We start from the raw sequence: 15,632 nt of genomic DNA, 5'->3' as shown, positions 1-15,632 counted from the left end.
CCTGATAAGGCATACGACGTTCTCATAACAAATCAAACCTATGACAACCTGGATAATCCGTGCGCCATTGTTTTGATTTCACAGAGAACTTTAGTAAAGAATGTGCTAACGAGCAAGTCGTATGACATCTTTATTGACGTATCTATGTCCATCCTTACGTCAATCTCGGCACCTTTAAGGTATAAATATTGCCGACCTTGCCCTATGCAAACACACGCGTGGTGACAAGACGGAGCAGCCATACTTGCCGAAGCCGAGAACAGAAGCAGACCCCGCTGGCAGCAGCCCCGCCTTCCTGACGCGCTGAGAGACGCGCTGCTATCTCAAGCCGAGAGACCCAGCACCGGCGCTTCCGGGTAGCCCTCGCAGGCAGCCTGGAATATCGAGAGCAGAGAAAGAGATACCATTCCTCATCCATCCTAAATTCCAGGTACAGAACTGAATAACCCCTCACAGAGAATTCTTTAGTTATTCACTTGGCAAAAACAAACTTAACTTAAACTGTAACTTTCTATTCCCGCCCACGCATTAGGCTTAGGTCAGGTACACGGGGTAGGCGTATTTAGAAACACCAGTTGAGTACGTTTAGTCAAATGTATATGTGTATGTAAATATATTTTAATCATTTTAAACATCATATGGCTCAGAAACCATATCAATGTTTTTACAGTATTATTTTATACTATTGCTTTTAATGTATGCACTTTACTTAACTATAAGTATTGCAATAATATCGATCCATTTCTCTTGTACGAGAAAAGAGACTGATCAATAAATAACACCTTTTTATTGAACACGCCCGTCTCTTCCTTTTCTCTACATTCTGATGAGACTAAGAATGCACGTACTGACTGAGTAAAATAATTGCCTTGTGCTCACACGACTCTTGAGATTGACTCTTGATTAGGGGAGAGCAAAGTTGTCATGTTCTATGGTTGACAGAAACTAAATCCCTTCTTGTCTAATCAGGGGAGGTAATTCTTTCCTGAACATTCGAGAAAGTTTCTAGCGAACTCTGAGCTTAGCTGGCAAACCCAAAAATTAAGTCTAGTATCGACAGTAGTAGACCTAGTTAACGTCTGGCCTAGGCCTTTACTGCTGTAGGTACTATTCCAATGCGCAGAGCCTATTGGGAAAATAGGAGCTACACTACATGGCGCCCAACGTGTTTGGAAAGGGCGATAAAACTAACGTAAGACATTTAGAGTAACTCAGACGTGCTTTCTCACTCAGACCCCTTTTCCCAAATACTCCAAAGACGTCTGGAGTGGGTGAAAGGTATATCCTCCAAAACCTCGCAGGAGGGAACTCCTATGTATGGTTTTTGGTCAAGTCAACGTTGAAGGATAAAAACAGTTCCAAAATATTGTGCATCTAATCTTTGTTCCATAAGAAACCTGATCTGCAAATAGACATAATATCATCCTGTCTGTAAAATGGGAGACAGTGATGAAGAAAGAGAGGCAGTTAGATTAGCAACTGAACTCGCAGATGCTGATGCTACCATGCAAGCAGCAGACCCGAATATAACACTCATTCCGGTCATTAAAAGGAGATCTATAACCTTAAAACTTATAGAAAATGGACTGACACCTAGAGGTGGCACAGTCATATTCGTAATTGAGGCACACGAATATCAGCAGACAGAGGTATACTATACATGGATACATTTTCCAGCAGCAAATGCTGTAACAAAGTACTTCCACTATTACAAAGTAGAGGAACCTCCTGAAACATACACTCCTTTCGAGGAGGTGGAAGTACCACTCAAATTCCAAGAGCATTTGCTCTTATTTGATGGCGCCCTAAAACATAATAATCACATTACAAGGCTCGGTCCTTTAGGAAGACCAGGAGCAACGTGGCCGGTCTTAGCCGGATACACACCACATCCAGACATCGACGAGATGCCTGCACCACAGCTGTTAATACAGATAAAACAATTACTAAAAATTCACAGACAATTAGTTCAGTATGTGATGCGGACTTCTACAATTCAGCCAGCGATTAAACTACCACAGCTGACCCCTCACCAGGGGAACACAAATAAAATCACACCACAGAACATCCAATCCTGCCTAGGTAAAGTTCCAGCTAAACGGGAACAAATACCATTCTGGTTGGCACAGAAAGTCACCCAAATAGAGGCGGTGTTTCCTGACACCACCCCGCTAGAAAAACACAGGATTCTGACTATATGTCTCCCAATGGGAATCGCACCACACATTGAGGACTGTGACACTTGGGGTACAGTCTTTGCTTCCATCTACACAAAAACGCACGGTGTTCCATCCATTTCGGTGATACCAGATGTGCTAAAACAAATTCAAGATGAATACGGTCCAGAACCTGCTTTAACTCTTGGTATGAAATTACTGAAAGACTTCAAGCAGGTCTCGGCTATATTACTAGCCAACATAAAAGGTGAAGCAGCAAACGTGGCGATCCACCAGAGGTTAAAAGAGACAGATATAGCAGACCAACCAGCTGAAATTGCCAGAATCATAGAAAAATCCTATGAAGAACTAGGCAGAGATAGTCTAGGTGGAATACCAGTAAAACCGCAACTGACTACAAGTCCAGAAAAAATATTTTTTAATAATAATAATTCACCAAAAAAGAACTGGGATGGAAACAAACAATCCAATCCTAAAGAAAAGAAATTCCAGTCCCGAGGAAGGTCTCCTAGGCGAAGAGAGAAATCTCCAAACCAAAGACAGAGGTCACCGCAGAGTGACCCCTCTGGGAATAGATATAACCTTAGAAATAGGGATAATATTAAAAAACCTGATAGATATCAAGACATTGATACACGTCCCTCTCAATCTTTTCAGAATTCCTCGCAGAAATCGGAAAGAAGAGGACGATCAGAAGAGCACGCCAAGTCCAAAGACAAGGAACCTGCTCAACTGAAAAAGAAATTACTATTTCCAAAAAAGAAGGTAGCCAGTATCAAGGTAGTTAACAATGCCGAGAATACTGAGGACACAACTGAAAAACGGAGAGTGGGCTCAGACAATGCTAGACAGCGCAGCAGAGGTGAGCATAGCTCGCAAAGTCCTTATGAATCATCTGGAGACAGTGGACACGAATGAATACCTTCAAGTGGAAACTGCAGACACCAGAGTTAGCAAGCCCCACAAGATATACGAGATAACATTACGTATAGAGGGAAATAAGACTAGGAAAATAAGGGGACTATTTTGGGATAACCTCTCCAAAGGCTATGACATCCTTCTAGCTGAAAAAGACTGGCCACCAGAGTTTGTCAGGGAGTGCCCTCATGGCGAAGAAGTAATTATGCCTGCCTTCTCGAATCAAATCCCGATTCATAAAAAATATACACTTGCTAGAAAGTGGGCAGTGGCCTTAGCACCTGCTTTATATAAAAATCATGTAGGATGGGATGAGGATTCTCCTCCTCACAAAATCCAGTTAAAATCACAACCTACTGCACAAAGGCAGTACCCAATTAAGCAAGAAGCTAAAAAACAAGTAAATGAAATACTAGATCAGCTAGAATACCAGGGGGTGATTGAAACTTGCACCTCACAAATGAACAATCCTTTGTTTCCGGTCTCCAAACCAGACAATTCATATCGTCTAGTTTTGGATTACCGACACCTTAACACATGTTGCAAAACTTTTGCAGTGCAAAACTCACACAGTGCTGCACTAATGAATAACATAGTGCGCAAAAAATACAAAACAACCTTGGACATCTCCAATGGATTCTTTTGTCAAAACATAGCACCAGAAAGCAGATATTTAACGGCATTCTCAGTAAATGGCACTCAAAAACAATTTTGTCGGTTAGCCCAGGGGTACAAGAACAGCCCGGGGGTATTCTCAGCGAGAGTAACAGAATTACTACAACTATATGATGATGAAGCATTATCTTATGTTGATGACATTTACTTAACAGATGATGACTTGGAGACTCACTTGAAAAGAGTGAACACCATAATACTTGGGTTCGCTGCAGAGGGTTACAAATTCAACTTTAAAAAGTCCAGAATTGCCCATCTGACAGTCCTATTTTTAGGATATGAGTTATCAAGTGAAGGCAAAAGCCTGGCTGACAATTTCCTAGAGAAATGTGCCGTACTCCAAGCACCTAGAACACTAAAAAACCTACAGTCAATTCTAGGCTTCCTAAATTTCGGAAGAACTTACATTGCAAATTACGCAGAAAGGGTCAAACCCCTTTATGATCTAATTAAACCAGACTTTAAAAGATCCAGTTGGACTCAAACACACACAGAAATTTTGAGATCCTTACAAACAGACATGCTAATTAAAACAAAATTAGAAACCCGTGATAATACACGCAACCTTGTGATCCGAGTCATCCCAGGGAGATGCGGATTCACATACCTAACCTCTAATGAGGGAGATAAGGTACCAATTGCATTCAAATCACACATGTACACAGAAGCTGAACAGAAATTCAGTAATACAGAAAAAATCATTCGTGCAGTTCAAACCGCAATAGCTAGAGAAAAAGACATAGCTGACGGTAGACATATCACAGTCAGAACAGCAGAATCAGCCTTTGAGGCACTAACAACACCGTGTAATTTACCCACTACAACATTGAATCCGGAATGGATACAATGGGTGAATTCAATCACAACGGACAAAGTATACTACTACTTTGACCCAGAACTAGAAGAATTAAAAAATCTAAAATATGAAAAGACGTATCCTCTGCCAATCGACATTCTGCCTCTACGACATTACGCCTGTGTAATCTATACAGACGGACATGCTCAACCATCCGTTTGGGGAGAACAAGCATACAACCCCACATGTGAGATTACAAAAGAAGTGTGGCGCGGAGGTAAATTAAAACCTCTATTAACAAAATCACACTCAGTAGAAACTAATTCAGAAAAACAAACTGAAATAATCGCATTGAAAATGGCGCTAGATAATGCGGATCGCGAATTCCCGACACTTATAGTGTCAGATTCATATTACTGCGTCAAAGCATATAACAGGGATTTGCAGATATGGATTCAGAACGGTTACAAAGATGACACAGATGCACCAATAAAGCAGAGACTGCTCTGGGAACAAGTAGCTCTTTTGAAAAAAGAACTACCAAAGACTCACGTGACTCACTCACTGAGTCATCAGCGTGATGGCGTTCACGTTGTAGGGAATTCATTGGCTGAAACAGCCGCAGCGGCAGCCACTAAATCGGCTCCCGTAGTTCGAAAAAAGCGTACATTAAAATACATTGACGGCGAAACATTGCTGGCAGTGAAAACGTCATCAAAAGGCGACTGCTCAGCGTTACCGATCAACTATCCACTCAATTATACATACATAATCGATGCAAACTCCGTCCCTTTTGCTCGAATCCCTGGAGTGGGGGATAGAGTGATTCCAAACATGGACAGGAGAAGCTTGTTAATCGCAGACGCACATATGGGTGAGGGTCTTGGACACCTCAAACTAAAAGATTCTCTGGAAGATTTACAATCACGGTACTGGTGGCCAGGCATGAGCCTACATCATACCATGTTTGTAAAAAACTGCCCAAACTGCAACAGAAATCGCAGTGGGGAGAGAAAAAATAAAATACAATGGAATCTGACTGCAGATAACATCACCAGTAAGAAGAATGGCTTGCGATTAACATATACAGGCTAGTTTCCACTTATATTGTAGATCACCAGCGCTCGGCTGACGTCCGAACTGTTATAAAAGATTTGCGAGTCTTTATCGGCACATACGCAATTGGCATGCTGCATTCGGACAATGGTCCTGCTTTTAGCTCTCGGGCTTATAAGGAGGCCATGGTCAGCATGGGCGTGCAATTGCGGTACTCTTATCCATTTCACCCTGAGGGGAACGGAATTGTTGAAAGAAAAAACCGTGACATAAAGCAATCTATAACGGCAAAGGTATTAGGTTCGGGAGCTGGGTGGGTCAAACATCTAATAAGTGTCCAACGTAGTCTAAATAACTTGCCAAGAAATTCTCTGAAGGGATTCAGTCCGTACGAATTATTATTCGGAACTAGGATGTTGATCTCTGACCTTGATAGTCAGACTTCAGTGGTAATAGAAAAAACCTTTGATGTCAAAGACCGTTTGGCTATTTTGCAGGACTTAAACAAAACAAGAAAAGACCTGAGCAACATACAGTTGAAACAACAGCCAACAACCACTGAAGAATCACCACCTGTCCCAGCAAGACCTGTCTGGATTCCAAAAGTCGGGGATCTAGTCAGGGAGAAGATCGCGGTAAAGAAGGAATTTGGGCCTTCTTACAGAAAAGCAGTTCCTGTCTTGTCTGTCAACGGGACAAGATCAGTTGTACTACCGCCACTTGCTGGAAAAAAGGAGAACCGAGTTGTATCCATCGACCTGGTAAAACCACAACATGTGGCCGATAACAAACAGTAGGCCAAGTGGACTCCCAATAAGTAGCAGAACACCAAGGTTCGCTACCAGTACAGAGGTCCTAACAAAGAGGCTCATCACATTCGAAACGCCTACAGAAGAACAACAAGGACTATGCAACAATGCAATAGAACTCAGACCTCTGAAAACCCAAATAAAGACATTTAGCAGAGACACACCAATCTATACTGAAGTACCAAGTGAAAATGCAAGAAACAAAAATCCTGAACCAATTGGAACAATTGACAGAACTGCATCCGGGTACTTCATCAACTTCGATGATTCCTCTGAAGGCTTCAGTGAATCAAAGACACAGCCATCATCCAAATCCTTTAAAGACAAAGCGAAGGAACTTTTGAAACAACTGAAAGAAACATATCTGATTTCTCCATGGATTGAATTTTGGGTGGGTTTTGGTGCATTTATCCTCATACTTTGGCTCATCATGGTATTTACTTTGGGACGCTTCATTGAGGGAAAATATGCTAAAATGGACACAGCAAGTCAGAACATCAACTTGGTCCTCAAACCACACACATCTTCCCACGTCGAGAAAAGAGAACTTTCTTCAGAACTTTCTTCAGCCAACTTCACAGCAATTCTGATACCTGGTGGGGTAGCCTGGGACAACACTGACTATGAAATTTATGGTCCGGTCGAGATCCTGAAATATCCACACCAAATCAAGATCTCCTTGAGTGACTTTGCAAAACCAAACTCATTTGCTGATGATTGGGACTTCGAAAGTATTAACAACATGATGTCTGACTTAGTAATGTCTGCTAAATTTACAAAACATGATTATTTGCAAGGTTCTACAAATTATGATAGTATGTATTGCTATAACCATTATGGTAACCATTTCTTGCATAAATCTGCACAACCTAGAAATGTTTTAAATTATAATCAATGGGAACATTGTGCTACACCTCCAAAAGGGAGCTCTAGAACCGTTTATGACAAATATTCATATTTCTCAGGTTTTAACATAAGTAATGCTGAAACATTTTATTTTAAATTGTCAAATAAGACAGGGATGAAAACCATGATAACCAACACAAAATTGATATATTCAGATTCATTCTTTGAAAAAATGAATACTTTTGGATTTGATTATTGGGACAAAAATGTTGATTTGAAAAGTGTTTGGGGTACAAAAGAATGGCAAGTACAGGGTTTAGAAGCTTTGTTTAGAGCCTGCATGATCCCAGAACAAATGATATTTTTAAATGACACTGTTCAACAAACCACCTGTCTTGGCTTAGCCAAAATCAAAGATTTAAATAGCCCGTCTATTCCAAAGCCAACAATGTTTAGCAATAACTCTGATACAGATGAAGAAATAGACGTAAACCATATACTTAACCAAAACAGAACACATCCTGATTGGAAACAATGGTTGATCTGGCCCACAGATACAAATCACTGTCAAGATAGATTCCTGAATAAAACACGGGGTTTCAAAATGACCAGGCCAGACCCTAGATATCCCCAAAGACATCACCCAGGGATAATAACAACCTACAGTGTGGGCAAATTATGCCTTCAATGGCTACAAACTTCCACACTGCCTGAAATTAAGCAACACCTAACTTTACTTACTGATGGTGCTGACTTGCGTGATTTCATTCTGGGACCACGCAAACAGCGTCAAAAGCGTTTCATAGCAGCCTCTGTATATGCAGCATACAATGAGGCCTGGAAGGTTACTCAAATTGAAACAGCAGAAAGAATACGTGAAATTGACCGTATTAATTTGGAAAAATCACTTTCTGTAGTGGACAATGGGTTAATGACTCTGTCCTCCAGAATTTTTTCATTGGACAGCATTGTGTCTTCAGCAATCGATATATTATCGCAAGACTTACTGTTATTACAACATGGTCAGTCACAATTGCGTTCTATTGTACAGCTTGGCTGGACGTTACAAAATCTGCGTTCAGGCTATGTGCCTTGGCGTTTAATCAACACAACGTCACTATTCCAAATCTTTAACCTTACTGATAGACAAATCGGTATGGCGCAAAAGGGTGCTGATTATACAATCTTGAGCATTGAAAAACTAGAAAGATTACCAATGACAATGTCAGAACGACCTGTCAGTGAATGGATAATCCACGGAATCATAAATATTCCAATCTCAACCTTCAGGTTTCAATACTGCCAAAAATATATACAGGCTGGCATGTACGAGAAATTGGGAAAGGGGTACCTTAAAACAACTTGGAACCGTCCCTATTCACATGCATGTGTCAGTAATAAAGGACAGAAAGTGTTTCTTAGTGGCAACAATTGTGCTATGTCACTAAGCGGCACGCTTCTGTGTAACGGTATTAGTTTGCACGGAGCCTGTGAAGGGAATTCATACAACCTTACATGTCACCAGCAAGGCGCACCTGCAACTGAAATAGAACCATTCTTTCAAAGACTCTATAATGGGAGTTACATTCTTATTGTAGACCGCAGATGTTGTAGTCTTATGCCCGGGACTCCTTATCTAGTAACTACAACGGCGAAGGTCAAGTGCTGTGGACGTTCTTTGTTCCCCAGCTCCTTTCCAGACAGGGAGGCAAGGGCATGGCCCAGTTTGAAAATTACTTCTATTCGAATAGACACTTTAAGCAGAATGAAAACAGTGCTTCTTCAGACGCCTACAAGGCTCACGTCATCAAAAGAAACGTATGATCTACAAGTCGCAAGGACGACTGCAGAGATACATACATTATTATCAACTAATTCCCCCGTACATTTCGCGGAAATCCTGAGCAAAATCTTAAATATTTCTGATACCACTGGGGTCTCAAAGGTATTTAAGACAGTATTTTCGATGGCATTAACACCATTCAAAGCCATACTGGGTATTTTTCCAGATTTCGTCCATTCGATTTTTGGCGGACTTCCCCTGATCCTGGGACTAATTGCAGGAATCCTTTTCCTAGTCCTTATTTTTCGTTATGGCAACCCATGTCACAGATCAAACTCTCGCGACAATGGAAGATACGATCCTAGCCATTGGATACCGGGACCGGATATCAAAAATCCTGGGACTCTCCCGGCTTAGAGACCTGAACATGACTTGGTTTCTATCATTTCGACCAATGTGGCAAAGGTGTGTTTTACCTGTACTAAGGTGTCTGCTATGCGGAGAAGAATGCGTGTTAGACACCTGTCTGACGCTACAATCGGATGCACCAGTGGATGCAGATACACTGTTGGTTCCTACCAAGGTTCACGCTTTGTGCTGCCCTCAAAGGCTGCCAATCCTGATGACGGCATTCCTGGACTCTTCACCACTACGATTGAAGAGTAGTGAAGTTCAAGATGAAAGCAGCATCGAACAGGTACGACCTTCTGTCAGCAATGCAATTCAGAATGTCAATGGAGACAATCATGCGCATGAATGCATGGTTACCCCTATTTCCGACTTAGTGGAACTTTCCCATGAAGCTGTTGACAGTTTTTTCGAAAGCCTGAATGATATGATGTTCTCTCCAGAAAAGAAATAGAGACTTTTGAGTAAACTCGCACACGGCGTTCCCTGAATTCGGCCTTCAACTTTAAAAATAAAGTCACATGAACAGTTTCCCTCCAGCACACGGACAGCAATTTTTTCAGCATGCCCCTTAAAATATTTTTCTACATATTTTTTCCCGGGACACTGATCTTCTGCTTAAAGTAAGAAACTATTCCTAGAGAACTAAAATTTCTATTCTTAGATACTTTATAGACTTTATAGACTTGGCTGCCCGCTGGTATGTTCACAAATATATTTTATTATGTGATGAAATGGTCTCGAACTTCCTTTCTGTATAGCCATATTAAGAGCCATTTCATGTGTATTTCTCATATACCAATAAGCAATAATGCATAACAATGCGTGTTTACTTTTGCATTTAATTCATAGCTTAAGTGCATACAATATATATGACTGCAATTTTTCAGTATATTTGAAAATTTCAAAATGCATTTATGTCTTTTGGGGTGGTAAGGTATACACTATACTCTATAGTATGTTGTACTATGTTATACTATGCATAGATTAGTAGATATGACCATAGTTAGCGTGGAGTGGGTGTCGTGTATTTCTATAGGTTCTGAATCAGTCCCCCTATTCCTGACCCTATTCTGGTTAAACTAACTATCAAGTTAACTAACAGTCAGCCCATGAGGCATGAAAACCCCCATGATGCAGATACCGTTATCTGACGCAGTCACACTACGGCACAGGAACGTGTTATCTGATTAGGTCATAACGCTAGAGATCTAATTAGACAAGCGACATTCCTCCAGCCCTGATAAGGCATACGACGTTCTCATAACAAATCAAACCTATGACAACCTGGATAATCCGTGCGCCATTGTTTTGATTTCACAGAGAACTTTAGTAAAGAATGTGCTAACGAGCAAGTCGTATGACATCTTTATTCACGTATCTATGTCCATCCTTACGTCAATCTCGGCACCTTTAAGGTATAAATATTGCCGACCTTGCCCTATGCAAACACACGCGTGGTGACAAGACGGAGCAGCCATACTTGCCGAAGCCGAGAACAGAAGCAGACCCCGCTGGCAGCAGCCCCGCCTTCCTGACGCGCTGAGAGACGCGCTGCTATCTCAAGCCGAGAGACCCAGCACCGGCGCTTCCGGGTAGCCCTCGCAGGCAGCCTGGAATATCGAGAGCAGAGAAAGAGATACCATTCCTCATCCATCCTAAATTCCAGGTACAGAACTGAATAACCCCTCACAGAGAATTCTTTAGTTATTCACTTGGCAAAAACAAACTTAACTTAAACTGTAACTTTCTATTCCCGCCCACGCATTAGGCTTAGGTCAGGTACACGGGGTAGGCGTATTTAGAAACACCAGTTGAGTACGTTTAGTCAAATGTATATGTGTATGTAAATATATTTTAATCATTTTAAACATCATATGGCTCAGAAACCATATCAATGTTTTTACAGTATTATTTTATACTATTGCTTTTAATGTATGCACTTTACTTAACTATAAGTATTGCAATAATATCGATCCATTTCTCTTGTACGAGAAAAGAGACTGATCAATAAATAACACCTTTTTATTGAACACGCCCGTCTCTTCCTTTTCTCTACATTCTGATGAGACTAAGAATGCACGTACTGACTGAGTAAAATAATTGCCTTGTGCTCACACGACTCTTGAGATTGACTCTTGATTAGGGGAGAGCAAAGTTGTCATGTTCTATGGTTGACAGAAACTAAATCCCTTCTTGTCTAATCAGGGGAGGTAATTCTTTCCTGAACATTCGAGAAAGTTTCTAGCGAACTCTGAGCTTAGCTGGCAAACCCAAAAATTAAGTCTAGTATCGACAGTAGTAGACCTAGTTAACGTCTGGCCTAGGCCTTTACTGCTGTAGGTACTATTCCAATGCGCAGAGCCTATTGGGAAAATAGGAGCTACACTACAATTTCTTCATGCTGGGCCCGCTCTTGCCAGGTCGACCGCCATTCTGAGAGTTCGGTAGCTACTGGCGATCGCGGGGTCAAATGAGCGGACGGGCTCCACCCTGCCGGGCGAGATGTTGCAGCATCGCCACAGTGGAAGAACCCTTTTCCGGGCGCCTGGAGCGCTGAGGGTGCAGCTGGGAAGCCTCCACCTGGGGAGGCGGGAGAGGCCTGTTCGCACCGTCTCTCCCACCCAGTGCACCCCACGGCGTCTCGCTTGACATTTGTTATGGCCGGACCAGGCGATGAGGACGAGGGGGGGGGTCGGAGGCATGTGCAAGACATCCCCCCCCAGTGTTGTCGCAGCCATTATAAAAGAAAGAAGAAATGTCCCGTCCGTCTTTGGGCCGGACCTCCGGTGGATGGCGGCCGGACGCCCTTTGCTCTGGCCCCATGAACGGGTTCCTTGGCTCATCCGGTGGGGCAGGCCTTGGCGTGTGGTGCCTCTCCTGGGCCTTTCGTGCAGTGGCCTCTCCACTCCCAGGCCCTCCATGGATGCTGGCCCAGACTGGGAGAGAGAGGGTCTAACCTGCAATTCTCCAGGGTTACCGCCACCGCGGCCGGATCCCGTCGGCCTCGGCCTCTGGTTGATGGTGGCCGGACTGGGAGAGAGAGGGGAGGGTCGAGGACACGGACATTCCCCCCCCTGCAACTCTCCAGGGTGGTTGTAGCAATCCCCCTGGCCGGGTCCCGCTGGCCTCGGCCTCGGCCTCTCCTCCGGCTACACCCTACATGATGATCTCCTGGCCGACGGTTGGCAGCAGGACCCGCCTTATATGTGTTGCTTCCGGCTGGGCGTAGCCGGAAACCTGTTTCTCAAACAAAGGATATTGAGGCAAATGTGGCGCATACTCTCTTCTTAACCTATTGTATTCCTTAACACAATCTAGATCCGCACAAATGTTTGTGACATCACACTCAATCAAGTACAATCCCGATAAAGTTTCCAGAATGGGGCGGATGTCTGCTGACTTGTATCTTTCCCAGTTTGCCGTTATTTGGGCGTGGCAGGCGGTGGGACAGACACGTTTTGGGGCAGTGAGGGGCGATGAAGCCTCATTGCCTTGTGGCCGTTGCAATGTCACACTTGGTTTCTCTTACTGTTTTCAGGTTTCTTATTACGGGCTTACTTCTAACGTTTCTTGTTTCTTGGACAATAATAGGTTTTATCATTACGTATTGTTATCGTTTCTTTGTTTGTTATTTAATAAAAAGTTCATCAGTGGCCTACTGATTTTCGTTTTCCTATTCCTTTCTTTCCAGGTTGTTTTATGCTAAAGTTTCTGTTAACAGGATACAGTGATCACTTCGTTATTATTGCATATGTCCTTTTCACTAGGGGTGCTCTCTGGTCGGGCCAGATGACCTATCTCTAGTAAATGGTCCGGGTGAAACAGGTGCATCAATCAGTGGGGAGTAGATAGGCATGACAGATTACAACGGGGGACAAAGGTCCGCATTACCTACCCTTTCACTACTTGCAAAGATTTTCCTACGATTATTTGCAAACAGGGAATACCTCCAAAAAGAACCAATTCCCAAACAGTCAATGTTCGGGCAAACAATAAATCAATGAGGAACGAAATAGGCACGACGTGTTAAAGGTTTGCGTTACCTACCTTTCACTATCTGCAAAGGGAGAGAGAATATTCCTATTCTTCCTCGTTTGCAGGCAGAGAAGATCCTTATGAGAACCAACTTCGAACAATTCAATGCTCGATTCAAACAATCAACAAGGGGTACTGTGAACACAAATGAACGCCGCTTATGTACATACACATTGCTATTTTCAACAGGTTGTTCCTAATGTTTCTATTTTAGCCAGGTCAAAAAGAGATCCCATTAGTGGCCTACTGATTTTGCTCGATTCCTTTTGTTTTTTTACACGATTTTTCGCTATCTGCAAAGACTAAACAGAGTATTGCGACTCTGTGCTTGTTTGTAAATAGAGAATGAACCAAAGAGAACAATCAATGAAATGGAGAGAGAAGCAGGCACGACGGATTACAACGGGGGCAAACGCCTGCGTTAACTACCCTTCACTATCTGCAAAGAGAGAGTACTCCTAATAGAAATGAGGGGGGGGCAGCATTCAAAGCAGATCAGTGTGTATAAACACGAAAATGTTTTTACTTACCACGTACTTGACATTCGACAGCTTATGATATTTGCTATTAAAAAACCATTGAAATTCACTGAAAAAACCATAGGTTATAGACCATATATAGTTAGGAATTAGCATTTACAAAACCTTGAAAATTCACTGAAAAAACCATAGGTTATAGACCATATATAGTTAGGAATTAGCATTTAAAAAACCTTATTTTACTCACACAAAACCATTGAAATTCCATATATAGTTAGTTGTACTAACTATATATCGCGCACCCGCAATCCACTGCTGATCATGTCACATATTACATCATTCATGACATGGTCAGTGACATCACTGATGACATCACTGATGACATCTCAAATGACATCACTGATGACATCACTGATGACATCTCAAATGACATCACTGATGACATCTCAAATGACATCACTGATGACATCACTGATGACATCACTGATGACATCTCATTTGACATTACTGATCACATCACTGAGGACATCATTCATGTGATAATACGATGAACCTCTTCAGACTCTAATATAACCTTAGATACACTCAGTGTAAACACAGACTCACAGATTGTCATTCATCCATGAAGTTACACACACACCTAGTCAGTCATGCAAACAATCAATCACACCTCCATTTTCCCAACTATACAGTTATACACACCTTACTTATACATATACTAAAACATATTTACTCTCCTATACAATCCTGGATACAAGTTCACAATGATGCATACAGCCACTCACACATTCACTGGCTCTTATGCACAGTTATTTATATATGTCAAGTCTCACATGTACTGTGTTTTACATATGTACTTACTTTGACATGTAGCACTGAGATATCCATTCACTCACCAATACACTGATGCACACAGTCAACCGCCCATACAGCTGTTTCCACATGCACTTTTGAACCCATACATCTAGTGAATCAACTGCTCACACATCTATGCACAGAGTCATACACCTCCCAGCCACCCACACACACACTCAGTCTCCCATACAAATACTTGGGCAACCAATCAATAACCCATATAGTTACTCATATAGCTACTGAACAACACATGCAGCAGTTTTCAGAACAACAGACATAATGATGCACAAATTAAGACAGTTTAGTCACTAACCCATGCACTCAGTGAGACACATTTAATCACTCACTCATACAGTCAGTCATGCACCTACTAAATCCTTCATCCAGACACTTATACATCCACTCAAGACATATTTTAACTTTACAGAAAAATACAGTCACTGGATGTTGTCATCAGTGATGTCACTGACCATGTCATGAATGATGTAATATGTGACATGATCAGCAGTGGATTGCGGGTGCGCGATATATAGTTAGTACAACTAACTATATATGGAATTTCAATGGTTTTGTGTGAGTAAAATAAGGTTTTTTAAATGCTAATTCCTAACTATATATGGTCTATAACCTATGTTTTTTTCAGTGAATATATATATTCACTGAAAAAACCATAGGTTATAGACCATATATAGTTAGGAATTAGCATTTACAAAACCTTGAAAATTCACTGAAAAAACCATAGGTTATAGACCATATATAGTTAGGAATTAGCATTTAAAAAACCTTATTTTA

The sequence above is a fragment of the Lissotriton helveticus genome, chromosome 6, assembly GCF_964261635.1.
Source record: "Lissotriton helveticus chromosome 6, aLisHel1.1, whole genome shotgun sequence".
Lineage (NCBI taxonomy): Eukaryota > Metazoa > Chordata > Amphibia > Caudata > Salamandridae > Lissotriton > Lissotriton helveticus.
This window is presented reverse-complemented; position numbering follows the sequence as displayed.